At 42.2% G+C, this 14,128-nt stretch overlaps 1 long non-coding RNA gene across 1 annotated transcript; it reads right to left on the bottom strand.

Moving 5' to 3' along the window:
* Nucleotides 1-225: 225 nt before the first annotated feature.
* Nucleotides 226-5,591, bottom strand: LOC145430376 (uncharacterized). The gene is made up of 2 exons (XR_013910937.1): nt 4,919-5,591; nt 226-4,402 (listed from the first exon to the last, which is right to left on the bottom strand). It is a non-coding gene; the product is annotated as an uncharacterized LOC145430376 (long non-coding RNA).
* Between the last annotated feature and the right edge of the window lie 8,537 nt (nt 5,592-14,128).

The raw sequence follows: 14,128 nt of genomic DNA, 5'->3' as shown, positions 1-14,128 counted from the left end.
AGTGAATGACTGACTGTGCTCCTGTTGCATTTTAATAATGTTAGCTGATAATTGCTTGCAAAAACTTTGTGCTCCGGTTTTGGCAAATTCGAATCTAGAAAGCGATGCATAACTGGGAAACCACACCTCTCTCTTCATGCCTTGTTTATTGTTACGTCCCCTGGCTAGTCTAGGGGGTTGAAGGGACGAACATAAATGTGGATAGAGAAGGAGGAGCCAAGATGGTAAATTTAAAAGGTTTATTTAATACTGGTGATGGGACGTGGGTTCAGACCGAGGTGTAACGTCAGGGAGAGCCAAGGCCAACATAACAAACAAAACATCCCTGACGTAGAAATAAAAGAAACTTACCTAACTCCAAAGAAACAAAATATACAACCTATAACCATAACCTACCTAACAACACATAAACAGGAGAAAACAGGGTGTCAAAACAAAAGGCAGCTCTCCCCTACAAGCAGTCTGAACATGAAACAATAATGCTCACACAAAATACAAAGGCATGCAAGCCTGCACCAGTATGGCAACCAAAATGGCCGGAGGGCCCAGAAGCACAGCTCCACAGGCCTTAAATAGTGCTCTGCTGATTACCAATCAGCCGGACTCTGCACAGCATCCAATCAGGACAGAGGAGGTGGAGCCTGGACAAAACAAAGGGTTAATAGGGAGAAGAGACATCCTCCTGGGGGATGTAACACCCCCACCCAGAAAAACAAACGTATAAGTTTGTTAACCTTACATCACATTCTTGAGAGGGCATCAGCCACAATATTTTCACATCCTCTTTTATGCTTTATTTCAATGTTGTAGTTTTGTGAAATTAAAGCCCACCTCATCAGTCGCTGATTGTTGTTATACATACGAGAGAGGAACACGAGAGGATTGTGATCAGTGAAGACCTCTACAGGTTGGGAAGTAGATCCCACATACACGTCAAAATGCTGAAGAGCCAGAAGCATGGCCAGAGTCTCCTTTTCAATTGTCGAGTACCGCCTTTGATGAGTATCGAACTTCTTGCCAAAGAAGCAGACAGGATGACTCACTCCTTGTCCATCATCCTGAAGAAGAACAGCTCCAGCCCCCACCTCACTGGCATCCACTTCAAGCTTGACAGGTTTAGAAAAGTCTGGAGCGACAAGAACAGTTGAACTCGACAGAAGACCTTTTGCACATTCAAAAGCATGTTGACACTCAGGACTCCAAATGAATGGTACCTTCGGGCTGCACAGGTTTGTCAGTGGTGTTACGACTTCAGAAAAATTCCTACAGAAACACCTGTAGTAACCAACCATCCCCAGAAATCTGCGCAGCTCACGGCGTGTTGTTGGCACAGGAAAGTTAACCTTTGCACTGATAGGGCGAACCTTGCCCTGCCCAACTTCCTTTCCAAGGTAGGTCACTGTAGCCTTACCAAACTCGCATTTAGCCAAGTTGAGGGTCAAGGAAGCATCAGCTAAACACTTGAACACAGTGGTTAAGGTGTCAACATGCTCTGACCAGCTGGAAGAATAGATGACCACATCATCAAGATAAACATTACAGTTTGCCACACCAGATAATACAGTTGACATTAACCTCTGAAAGGTAGCAGGAGCATTTCTCATTCCAAATGCCATAACTGTATATTGTAAAAAGTGATCAGGTGTTACGAAAGCTGAGATTTCTGATGCCCTTTCTGTCAGAGGTACTTGCCAATAACCTTTAAGAAGGTCAAGCTTACTCACATAAGCAGCAGATCCGACGCTGTCAATACAGTCCTCAACACGGGGCAGTGGGAAGGAATCAGGTACTGTTACTGCATTTACCTTGTGGAAATCTGTGCAAAAGCGAGGTGTTCCATCTGATTTTGGCGTAACCAGGCACGGAGAACTCCATGGACTATAGCTTGGGATAGCCAATCCATGCTTCAGAAGGTAGTCTACTTCTGTGTTCATCATTTCCCTTTTTGCCATATTCACACGGTAAGCATGCTGCTTAATAGGCACGGCATTCCCAACATCAATGTCGTGCTCTATTACAGTAGTACGGGAAGGCATGTCCCCAAAGAGTGTTAAATGAATGGTGACGAGCCTTTCAATGTCCAACTGTTGCTCACGGGTCAAGTGAGACAGATATATAGACAACTGGGACAGTACCTCAGAATTAAGCATTCTGGCATTCTGGTAGCTGGCATCACAAAGTTTGAGCCCGTCTTCATCTAAACTTGACCTCAATCCTGAGGAAGAGTTCAACAAGAGAGGTTCTGGAGATGAGATTGGCTCGGACGGAGATGCCACAGACTTATCTGCAGGACCACAGAGAGAGTCAGCTCTAGAATGAAAAGATTTGAGCATATTGAGATGGCACAAGCGTGTTTTACGCTTCCTGTCTGGGGTTTTAATCACATAGTGTCATTTACTTTCTTATCCACCTGGTATGGTCCATAGAAGCGGGCAGACAATGCAGAGCTAGCAGTTGGTAGAAGAACCAAAACCTTGTCACCTGGATTGAAAGATCGAGGAACGGCTTTCTTATCATACCAACTCTTCATCTTCCCCTGAGCAGAGGAGAGGGCTTATGCAGCTGCCAACCTGGCCTTATGGAGGCGCTCTCTGAACTGTGAAACATAATCCAGAACATTAGTTTTCACAACATGGTCTGTTGACAAGAACTGTTCTTTCAACAACTTCAAAGGTCCCCGGACAGAATGACCAAACACTAGTTCATTTGGGCTAAACCCAAGGGACTCTTGCTTAGCTTCGCGCATGGCAAACACCATCAGAGGTACTCCCTCATCCCACTCTTTTGCAGTATCCAAGCAGTATTTCTGCAATGTTGCCTTGAGTGTCTGATGCCAGCGCTCCAATGCTCCTTGAGACTCAGGATGGTATGCACTTGACACAACATGCTTAATCCCCAGAGTCTGCATGACCTGCTTGAAAAGTTTAGACAGAAAGTTAGTTCCTTGGTCTGTCTGGACTACTTTTGGTAAACCAAAAGTAGTGAAGAACTTTGTCAAAACTTTAATCACCAAAGGTGCAGTTATTCTTCTGAGTGGGACAGCTTCTGGAAAACGAGTCGAAGTACACATTGCAGTCAGTAAAAACTGATTACCATTCTTTGTCTTGGGCAATGGACCAACACAGTCCACAATGACACGTTCAAAAGGTTCACCGAGTACTGGTATAGGATGAAGAGGAGCTATAGGAACTGTCTGGTTTGGCTTTCCTGCAATCTGACATGTTTTACAAGTGCGGCAAAACTCAACTATATCAGCCTTCAATCCTGGCCAAAAGAAATGGTTGAGTATCTTGTTGTACGTTTTTGTAACTCCCAAATGACCAGACAGAGGGTGCTCATGTGCAAGGGAGACTACGTAGTGACGATACTCAAGAGGCACAACAATCTGATAAGTAGTGCTCCAGTCACAGTCATCAGAACAGCTTTCCTCTACGTCTGCTGTTAGACTTGGGTGGGCAGTCCACTTGCGCATCAAGACCCCATCTTCCAAGAAATAAGAAGCCTTTTTATTTCCTGTTTCAGAAAGAGAAGTAAAGCATTTAGTCAATGAGGGATCAGACTTCTGAGCAGCAACAAGGCTTTCACGTGTGACTGGCAAGTCTAACTGTGGAAGATGTAGATCCTTCCACTTCTCAGTAGTATCCTTTGAACCACTTTTAAGATCAATCAGGGTTTGCAAATCATCTGTAGCCAGAGCCTGAGCCAACGAAGAGTCTGACAAATCAATTTCTGCAGCTTTACGTCTTGCTTGAGCCCTGGTGAGAACACAAGCAGGAAAAACAGATGGGAAACATGTTGCTAGGTCGTTGCTCTTCAAGTTTGATTCTGGATCATTTATTACTTCGGGAACAGGTTGCACTTTTCCACCAGCAATATCATTTCCCAAAATGAACTGCACCCCTTTTATGGGAAGTGAGGGGCGTACTGCCACAGAGAAGATGCCATTAACCAACTTTGACTTGATGTGTACATAATGCAAAGGAGCTTCGACATAGCCCATTTCAACTCCTTGAATCAGAATACTACCATGACAAGAGGAATGGTCACTCAGGGGTAATACATCAGATAAAATCACAGATCTTGACCCTCCCGTATCTCTGAGTATTCGAATGGGTTTTTCATCCTCAGGCTTCCCAGTCAATGACACAGTGCCATCTAAGAGGAAGGGTTTGAAGCAGGGATCAACTCCTTCACTTTGGTCCCTTCTCTCAGCACGGATGGTTTTAATTAAGCCTACTCCTTTTGGTGACTGGTTCTTGCGCTTCAAAGCGGGACATTCAACAACAACATGACCAAGTTTATGACAATAGAAACATTCCCTTTCAGTCCTTGGAGCAAAAGTCTGTCGTGGGCTTGAAGGATCCTTTCGTGGGGGAGGTTCTCTGGTGGTAACTTCACGTTTCTGCACAAAAACAGTTTTATGAGTCAGCACAAATTCATCAGCTATCACAGCTGCTTCTTTCAAAGTGGAAACCTTCTGTTCATTAAGGTGTACAACAATGCGTTCTGGCAGGCCATTTTTGAACTCTTCCAGCAGTATCAGTTCACGTAAGGAGTTGTAGTCAGGAACTTTACTTGCTGTTATTCATCTATCAAAAAGAGTAGCTTTTTCACGAGCAAACTCTACAAAAGTCTGATTTGCTGTTCTTTTGTGATTGCGAAAGCGTTGCCTATACGCTTCGGGAACAAGTTCATAAGCAGCAAGGATAGCAGACTTCACTACATCATATTTCAAACTTTCTTCCAAAGACAAAGCAGAACAGACTTCTTGTGCTTTGCCTACCAATTTGCACTGAAGAAGCAATGGCCAAACTTCTCTCGGCCAGTGCAATGAGGCAGCCACACGTTCAAACACATTGAAATATGTATCAACTTCTGATTCACGAAATGGAGGTACCAACACAATGTTTTTACTCACATTGAAACCACCTGGGTTTACAGGGGAGGAGGTTGTTTCACCAACAGATGAATTTGCAGAACTAGGTTGAGTAGTAGTACTTCTTGAAGTCTGTGCCTGTAACTCCAACTGACGCAGTCTGACCTCCCTTTCAATCTGCAACTCCAGCTCCAACTTTTTCCAGCTTTAACACCTTTTCTGTCTCTGCTTCCAACCTGCGAAGTTCCAACTCTGCCTGACGAGCTTGGGCTTTATCCTGAGCCTCAAATTGTAATTTAGCCAAACGTACCTTGAGTAATACTTCTTGTCTTGAACGAGGAGAAGATGGAGTAGCAAAAGAAGGTGAGCCATTAGTGCTTAAATTTTCCACCATTTGTTGCTCCACAGCAGCAGGGTTTTGCCCTTGGTCCTTTAACACAGCAGGCTTCAGTCCTTCATTAGGGGTCCTGTCAAGAGGAACTGGCAAACGAGGTGATTTAGAAACAGGAAGCAGGCCTTCTTCCACAAGTTTGTTTGAAACAGCAGTTTTCAAGTCCTCTTTCACCATTTGCCTTGATACATTTAACTCAAAGTGTGCTGCTATAGCAAACAAATCACGTTTTCTACACGCATTTAGCTCCTCCCAAGAAGGATTACTCAAAAATTCACTCAAAGCGAAAACACCAGTTGCCATACCAACTACCTCTGCCAAATACACCAGCAGAAACAAACAACTCCAAACCTTCACCATCCACAAATGGATTAACCAGGACTTTTATCCCGGACGAGCCGCCAATTTATGTTACGTCCCCTGGCTAGTCTAGGGGGTTGAAGGGACGAACATAAATGTGGATAGAGAAGGAGGAGCCAAGATGGTAAATTTAAAAGGTTTATTTAATACTGGTGATGGGACGTGGGTTCAGACCGAGGTGTAACGTCAGGGAGAGCCAAGGCCAACATAAACAAAACATCCCTGACGTAGAAATAAAAGAAACTTACCTAACTCCAAAGAAACAAAATATACAACCTATAACCATAACCTACCTAACAACACATAAACAGGAGAAAACAGGGTGTCAAAACAAAAGGCAGCTCTCCCCTACAAGCAGTCTGAACATGAAACAATAATGCTCACACAAAATACAAAGGCATGCAAGCCTGCACCAGTATGGCAACCAAAATGGCCGGAGGGCCCAGAAGCACAGCTCCACAGGCCTTAAATAGTGCTCTGCTGATTACCAATCAGCCGGACTCTGCACAGCATCCAATCAGGACAGAGGAGGTGGAGCCTGGACAAAACAAAGGGTTAATAGGGAGAAGAGACATCCTCCTGGGGGATGTAACATTTATATTGGTTATGTGTCATGTCTAAAAAGAAGCATAATTCACTATATGCAAATTGTGATGCCAAGTTTGAGAGACTGCAGAGGCTACGAAGCACTAGAATGGCTAGGGATGAAATTTTCAGGTATAGTAATGATTTGTTTGCCGTATTATCATTCAAATATTCACACGCTAGCGCACCACCTAGGTAAATAACCATTTGCACAACACCCATCGTTTTCCCGTACCAACTGCACTGATGCATATCTGTGCAAACAGCAGTAACTAGTATCTATGTATATTTATCTGTGGTTCACAAAGTCATTGTGCATGTCAACGCAGGAATGTGGCTCAGTGGTTAGCAGTGTTGCTCGACAGCAACAAGGTCCCGAGTTTGGAGCGAGATGAGTGCAACACCTTCTGTTCCGTTGCACAGGTTTGCTCGGAGACTTTTGATACAGTTTTTGTCCCTTCTAAGGTTTTACATGTCAATAAATAAAAAAATAAAAAAAGATCTAGTCCTAACCAAGTCACAACGATGCATGGCATTACTACTCCATGTCATTATGTATTAAGCAAAAACAAAGCCACAATGTAGAAGCAGTGTGTGGAAAAAAAGGATTCACCCCATGATTCATTAGCATGCAAAACTGTTTTTATCAGCAATAACTTGGAAATGTTTTTCTTTACAGCTTTATCAGTCTCTCACATCATTGTGGAGATAAGTTGGCCCACTCTTCTTTACAGCGCTGCTTCAGTTCATTGAGGTTTGCAGGCATTTGTTTATGCACAGCTATCTCAACGTCCCACCAGGACGTTGCAACACCTTTATTCTTTTCTTTTTTTCAGCCATGCTGTTGTATTATTTCTGGTGTTCTTGGGGTCATTCTCCTGTTGCATGACCCATTTTAGCTCAAGCATTAGCTGTTGGATAGATGGCCTCACTCTGACACTAGAATTCGTGTCAGTGACTGCAGGGTGCCCAGATCCTGCAGCTGCAAAACAAACCCAAATTATCCCCACCCCATTATTGTGCTTCACAGCTGGTTGAGCTGTTTGTGCTGATATGCTCTGCTTGCTTTTCACCAAATGTGACTGTGTCTGTGTATGATGGCCAGACATCTATACTTTGGTGTCATCCATCTAAGAGACTTTGTTCTGGAAGTATACTGGTTTGTTCAGATGTGTTTTGCATATCTGGCAACCCTTCTAAATAAGCCATACCTGTTCGGTCATTTTCTAATTGTATTTTCATGAACTTTAATATTTAACTGAGGCCTGTAGAGTCTGAGATGCAGCTCTTGGGGTTTGTTTTGCAGTTCTTTGAGCACTACAGTGATCTTAGGGTGATTCTAGGAAGACTGGAAGACTGGGTGTACTTAGTTTCTCCACACATTCCTTCATTTTGGGTTATTTTTGTTAAATAAATGATGGCACAGTGTCAAACATTGCTGTTCATCTGAGGCGGATTTTACTTGTTTATAAAACCTTGTTTGTAAAAATTACAGATTATAATTATCATGTCTTGATATGTAAAACCTTAAAATTTAAAAAGGGTGTAGTTTTTTCTTCTTCTTTTTTTTTTTTTTTTTACCATGACTGCAAGGCGTCAGTCCTTCTGCATTTCATGATGGCTGCTGCTTTACTTCAAATACCGCTGATAGTTTCTTTATCACATCTAAAGCCGCCAGTCATGCATGCTGTTCACTGTTGGCATTTTGAATGTGTGTCAGTGCCTACTTAAACATTTCCTACAGTTGTCTTTATCACTCACTCCGTTAATGGCTGGTAAAGTATTACTAGTAGTCACAAGTATTCTGGGAGGCAGAGGCCGCAGGTAAATACTCAAGTATTCCTGTCAGCTTTTCCTACCTTTATATGTATCTTTTGGTGTGTGCTTCCTAAATTCCCTGTAGGCGTAAATGGGAGAATAAATGGTGTTCTGTCTTTATGTAATAATCCTGCGACTGACTGGTGACCTGTCCAGGATGTACCCTGCCTCTCACCCTATGACAACTGGGATAGGCTCCAGCCCCCTGGGCCCCCCAAGTTAGATGAGCAGAAGAAAATGGATGGATGGATGTTTGCCAGAACTAACAACAAAAACTCTCTTCTTGGAGAGCATCTGGGAGTATAATAGATTGGTTTGTATGCCTTAGGTAAGACTGAAGTTCATAAAGGAGATAGACCAAACGCCCTAGACAAAGAACGACCTCTATACACGATACAGATACAAATATACAGCATTATAAATACTGTGCCACTGCGTGGGGAACGCCTCAACCTTTACAAACTAAACATTAGACATTTTAAGAGGCACAATAGCATTGTCAACAGGAAGTTGAGATTGAAAGCAATGGTGCAAAGGTCTCAGGAGTTATTGGACCCAAAGGGTGCATCCAATAAGCAAAAGAGTCTTATTTAACTGACTGTTACTAGCAGACACACTGAGATTAAATATTCAACTTGACATAAACATAAGAAAATATGAGTCATTTGTTCCCACCCCCCCCCCCCCCAAAAAAACCATGAACTCAAGCCCAGCTAGCTTTTTTTACAGCCTTCAGCTGCATCTCTACTTTAGCACCATAAAAGCAACTATAATCAATATTTTACAGCAACAGTGAATTAAATGGGAATGTGAAAACAACTCATTGTTTAGCCGCCAAGTGTACTCTTTTAGTTTGCTCTTATATTGGTGTTGTTGGCCACAGCAGTGGGCTGTTTTCAGTGGGAAAAAAATCCTGTTCCACACAAAAGAGAGTCAGTCGAAGGAAGTGAAGCATTTAGCTGCTCAAGAGCCGCATCACATTTTGTCTGCAGCAGAGAAGTTTTATCAAAACACATCACCATAGACACTTTTTGAAATAACCAGGACAAAGGACATGACAGAATTTGTAAAACCTGTTCAGTCCTGCTCATTAAAAGGTTTTTGTGCCATAAGCTAAAATCATAGGAAGAAGATTTGAAGATCTAACTCTAGGCAGATGATTGAGAATCAGTATGTGAACACGTGGCTCAGACTGACAGCTGGTGCAAACATGTGAAACTTTAGCCACGTTAAAATCGATGTAATGAATGCACGAAATGTTTGGGAAGAGATCAAAATAGAGCCAAAGACATTTATTTTTTGTTTGCGTCCAGAGGGAAACACTTCAAAAATGAAATTTTAATGAATGTCACTTATTTTTTGAGGGGGGGAATTTCACAACGTGACACAGAGAGGCAAAGTGAATCCAAATCTAATCAGAAAACAACACAAGGTCATTGACAGAGTGATCAGTCAAGTGGAGCAAACAAATCCGGTAAGGGGCAGGCGTAAGGCAAAAATCCAAGTACAACCCAAAAAAAGTCACACATACAAGGAGATCAATAATAACACCATGAGAGAACACGAGGAATCCCACAAACTGCAATGCTCACCTTTAATGCTTGAAATGCAAGAAATACAAAACAAACTGGTAACTGAGGAGTGCATGGCAGGACGTATCGGTACAGGCGAAGGTTATTGGGTAATTGTAAACAAGTTTAAGGAACAACACGGGTGAGGGGGAGGTGTACAATCACAAAGAAAGGAAAACTAACCAAGACAGGAGATAAACATATAGATGAAACTTTACTCTCTGTATGACTTGATTCCTGATTCCATTAATTCCAGCCGTACAGACCTGTACTATAACATTGCCTCCACCATGTTTGACTGATGATGTGGTATGCTTCAGATCATAATCTGTTTCCTTTTCATAATTTTCTCTTCCCATCAATATGTAACAAGTTCATCTTGCTTTCAGAGAATTGTTTTCAGAGCAGTTCGGGCTCTTTTAGATGTTTTCTGGAAAAGTCTAATCTGACCTTCTGGTTTTTAAATGTACCCAGTGGTTTGCACCTTGTTGTAAACTCTCTGGGTTTACATTCAGGAAAGCTTCTTCTGATTGTAGACTTCAACGCCTGCTTCCTCAAGAAGAACCAAGAACCTCCAGAGTGTTCTTGACTCGGTGTTGTGAAGGTATTTTTGTTAACCATGGAAATAATTCTGTGATCATCCACTGTAGTTTCTTTGGTCTTTTCAGGCCTTTTGATGTCACTGAGCTGGTCAGTGCATTCACTCGTTTTAAAGATCTACGAAAGTAAATGATTAAATTACAGATTTAACCACTCCTAACGTTTTTTAATACCTTTCTGATATGTTCATTTAGTTTTTTCAGCTTTTTTTGACATGTATTTGGACGTCATATTGAGAGACGTTGTTCAACACTTATTTTATGGAAATAAAGCAAACAGGACTTACCTGACCATGAAACTGGTCGTCAGGCAGATATTCAGTTACTTTTGAGCCTCTGAAAATGGGGGGCTATTTATAAAAAGCTAAAATCTTCAATTACACCTTAGCTATTTGATTTAAAATCCATTGTGACCATGTACAGAGGCTCTACTACATTAATAGGAAAACAAATGCATCATTGTCCTTAAATTTGGACTTTTTAATTAAAATTTTTTTTTAAATATTTCTTTAAATAAAAATGATCGTTAGGAGGAAAAAGAAAGAGCTGCATCACTTCTTTCTGGATTTTGTAAAGACCAAAAACACAAGCTAAAAGTGGCCTTAACTATAACAAATTATAGATAATGTTGCTCGATAACCGATGTGTAAATAAGGAACTGCTGGCTAACAAGTCTGTCACATGTTCCACTGCAGAAGAAGGCTTTGATAGATTGTTTAGAAAAGCCTCATAGGAGCTTTTTTTGTCAGGAATGCTTCCTTCTCCTTAATCATTTCTTAAAATCTTCCTTCCTTCTTGCATGCTTGCTTTTCTTTGTTTGCATTTCCTTTTGACGTTTGTGTCTTTGGCTTTCTTGTGTCGGCAGATCTTAATGAAAACACGAGGCTTTTAAATGACACACACAAAAAAAGAATTCTGCTCTTCCCTTTAACATTTTACTTCCAGTTAAACTGCAAATGCTGGACTTTTATTTTATTGCAGCACTGCAGCGAGTTTGTAGGTAGTTTACAGGCGTTGCCATTCATTCGTGGCCTAAAAAACCCCTTACTCACCACATATGTATGTGCATATGGTAATGTTTGAACTCATGTGCGTGTCTGCTACAGTCTGAAGTTCAAATACTGTGCAGTCCTGTTTGCTGGCTGAAGGGACACGGTGACACCTGAGAGTGTTAGAGGGTTTGGTCCGAGTCCACGCTGTTACAGTAAGCCATTTGGCATCTGAGCTTCTCTGCCGGTACGCTTGTGCAGCTGTGAATGAAGAGAGAGGGGGGAGAAAGTACAAGTTAAACAATGTGCCTAATACAACGTGCCTTTTACAAACAGTTTAGTTACTTTGGGGTAATCTCAGTTAGCCATATGAGTATTTCCAGTCAGTCAGAGACACACCCAGGATTTCCAGGGTGATAAGTGATGATTTATGCGAAAGTAAAGATCATCACTAGAGGTTTTGAGTGCTGCAGAGAGCGTAACTGTACAGCACGGATGATTGGTAGTAGGCTTGGAGGAATATTGTGTTTGTTTGGATGTGTTTGTGATGCGTCACTGTCAGTGAGTACAAGTGAAGGCGCTTTGTGCACACACAAACAAAACACATACATGCACTTGTGCATTTAACTGCATGTATTCTTTCCCATATGGTTTTTATTGATCCCCATCGCTGTTATACCCCTTCTGCTCCCTCTGCTTCTCTCCGTCTCTGTCTGTGTGCACTGATGGTGAAGGAATGATGGAATGCTGGAGGGTAAATCTCTGGTTTCCTGGAAGCTGGTCTGGCTTTATCAGAAGCGGCTGTGACAATACTCGAACTGATGGGCCAACCCCAACGCCTTTCCTATAAGCACCGATCAGGCAAGAAAAAGCCTTACTGGAAGAAATAATCAGCAGTCCAAGGGGCCTTTCCTGGAAGATGGTTGTGACTTGCTAGTTGTAGAGTACAGTCCTAACCTTTTAATATTCTTTCCTCCTTCTATGCGTGTTGTGGCTGACTTTGGCAAGAGCGCAAAAATGACATAAAACACAAAAGAAGCTGCAGATAGCACACTTCAATTTTGATCAGGCTCCAGGAGTAAAACTGGCTTACATTTTGAAAAGTATTCCTCTTATTGCTCAACTTGCTTCTCACTTCCTTATGCTGCATTAAAACACAGCATTAAAGTTATGAGAGTGGACAGCTTCAAATACCTCGGAGTTCACATCACGCAGGACCTGTCATGGTCCTGTCACATCAACACCGTGGTGAAAAAGGCCCGACAGCGTCTCTACCACCTCAGACGCTTGAGAGACTTCCAACTGCCCTCCAAGGTGCTCAGGAACTTTTACTCGTGCACCATAGAGAGCATCCTGGCGGGAAACATCTTAACCTGGTTCGGGAACAGCACCATGCAGGACAGACGAGCTCTACAGAGGGTTGTGCGGTCAGCTGAGCGCACCATCCGCTCCGAGCTCCCTGACCCGCACTCAATCTACAGCAGGCGGTGCTGGACCAAGGCCAGGAAGATGGTGAAGGACCTCAGCCATCCCAACAACAGACTGTTCTCTCTGTTGAGGTCAGGAAAGCGATTCCGCTCCCTGAAGACCAACACAGAGAGACTGAGGAGGAGCTTCTTCCCGCAGGCGATACGGTCTCTCAATCACACCACCACACAGTACTGACCCACACATATGGTTCTTACACACACACTGGACTTTCTGGACATTGTTTTTGCACAACACTGGTCACTATATTCTTCATTTCCAGTTAATACTTGTACAGCTGCTGTTATTGTGTATATATTTATTTAGATTTAGATTTCTTCATACATTCTTATATAGTTCTATATTGTGTATTTTGCTGTACAGTTATTTTATTTTCAACTTTAATTTATATATTTTATCTTATTCTTCCCAGTTAAATTTACCCTTCATTCTAATTTGTGTTGTACAGTTATTTCATTTTTAACCTTAATTTATATTTTATTCCTTCCTAGTTAAATTTACCCTTTTTAATTTTTCATATTTATTTCCTATCTTATTCATAGCCTTTTCCTTTTTTGTTTTCTTTAGGTCACGAGCAGTTGTCCAAGCATTTCACTACATATCGTACTGTGTATGACTGTGTACGTGACAAATAAAATTTGAATTTGAATTTGAATTTGAGAGGCAATGCCCGAAACGTTGGTGCGAGTGTTTTGATTGTTGGGTTGGGGGGGGTTCTCCAAATGGAGCTCAGTTGTTTGAGACCCGGGTGTTGTGTTTGGCGGGGACACTGTTGACAACTGTTGAGCTGGACACAGCAAGTCATAACCCGAAAAAAATGAATCACGGTGGAAAGACTTTCTGTGAGTGTGTGAGATTCACGACGCACAGGCAAAATATTCCAGCGCCACTCACTAGGCAACTATGGGGAACATAAGATGAGTCACAGCGAGCTGAGCTGGCTTATTTGAACAATGTGTTGTGTGTAAAACTGGATTGTTCTGGTTGGATTTTGGGAAGAAGGCTCACTCATTTTCTGTTTGTCTCCTAACCTACGTCATCCTTCTCTCCAAGTGCCCACTCAGTTTTCCTCTCATAAACAAATAGTGTCATCTGCACTCGCGCACAGACGCACACCAGCGTCCAAACAGCAACCCTGGATGCGTTTTTTCCTGGAAGTGTCAAGGCAAAAAATGAGGAACCGAGTTTTTGAATCATTGTAATTACCTGTACTGAGGTGAGCTGTAAAAACAGTTATTAAACATTAGCCTGTGATTCCCACAGAGGTCTTAGGTTGGCTCGAGTCCAGAGAGATGTGTGTAGCACTGGCGGCTGGCCCAGTGAGGTAGACGAGGTTACTCCTCTATTTTTTAAGGGATATGAGGGAGCTCAAAATATAACTGCTTAATCTCATCTTGAACATAGGAGAGAGGAGATAAGTAGAGAAAAAATAATGTTGGTTTTAACCTTTT

The sequence above is a fragment of the Astatotilapia calliptera genome, chromosome 8, assembly GCF_964374335.1.
Source record: "Astatotilapia calliptera chromosome 8, fAstCal68.1, whole genome shotgun sequence".
Taxonomy (NCBI): domain Eukaryota; kingdom Metazoa; phylum Chordata; class Actinopteri; order Cichliformes; family Cichlidae; genus Astatotilapia; species Astatotilapia calliptera.
Note: the sequence above shows the minus strand (reverse complement) of the source record. Positions and strands in the feature narration are given on the sequence as shown.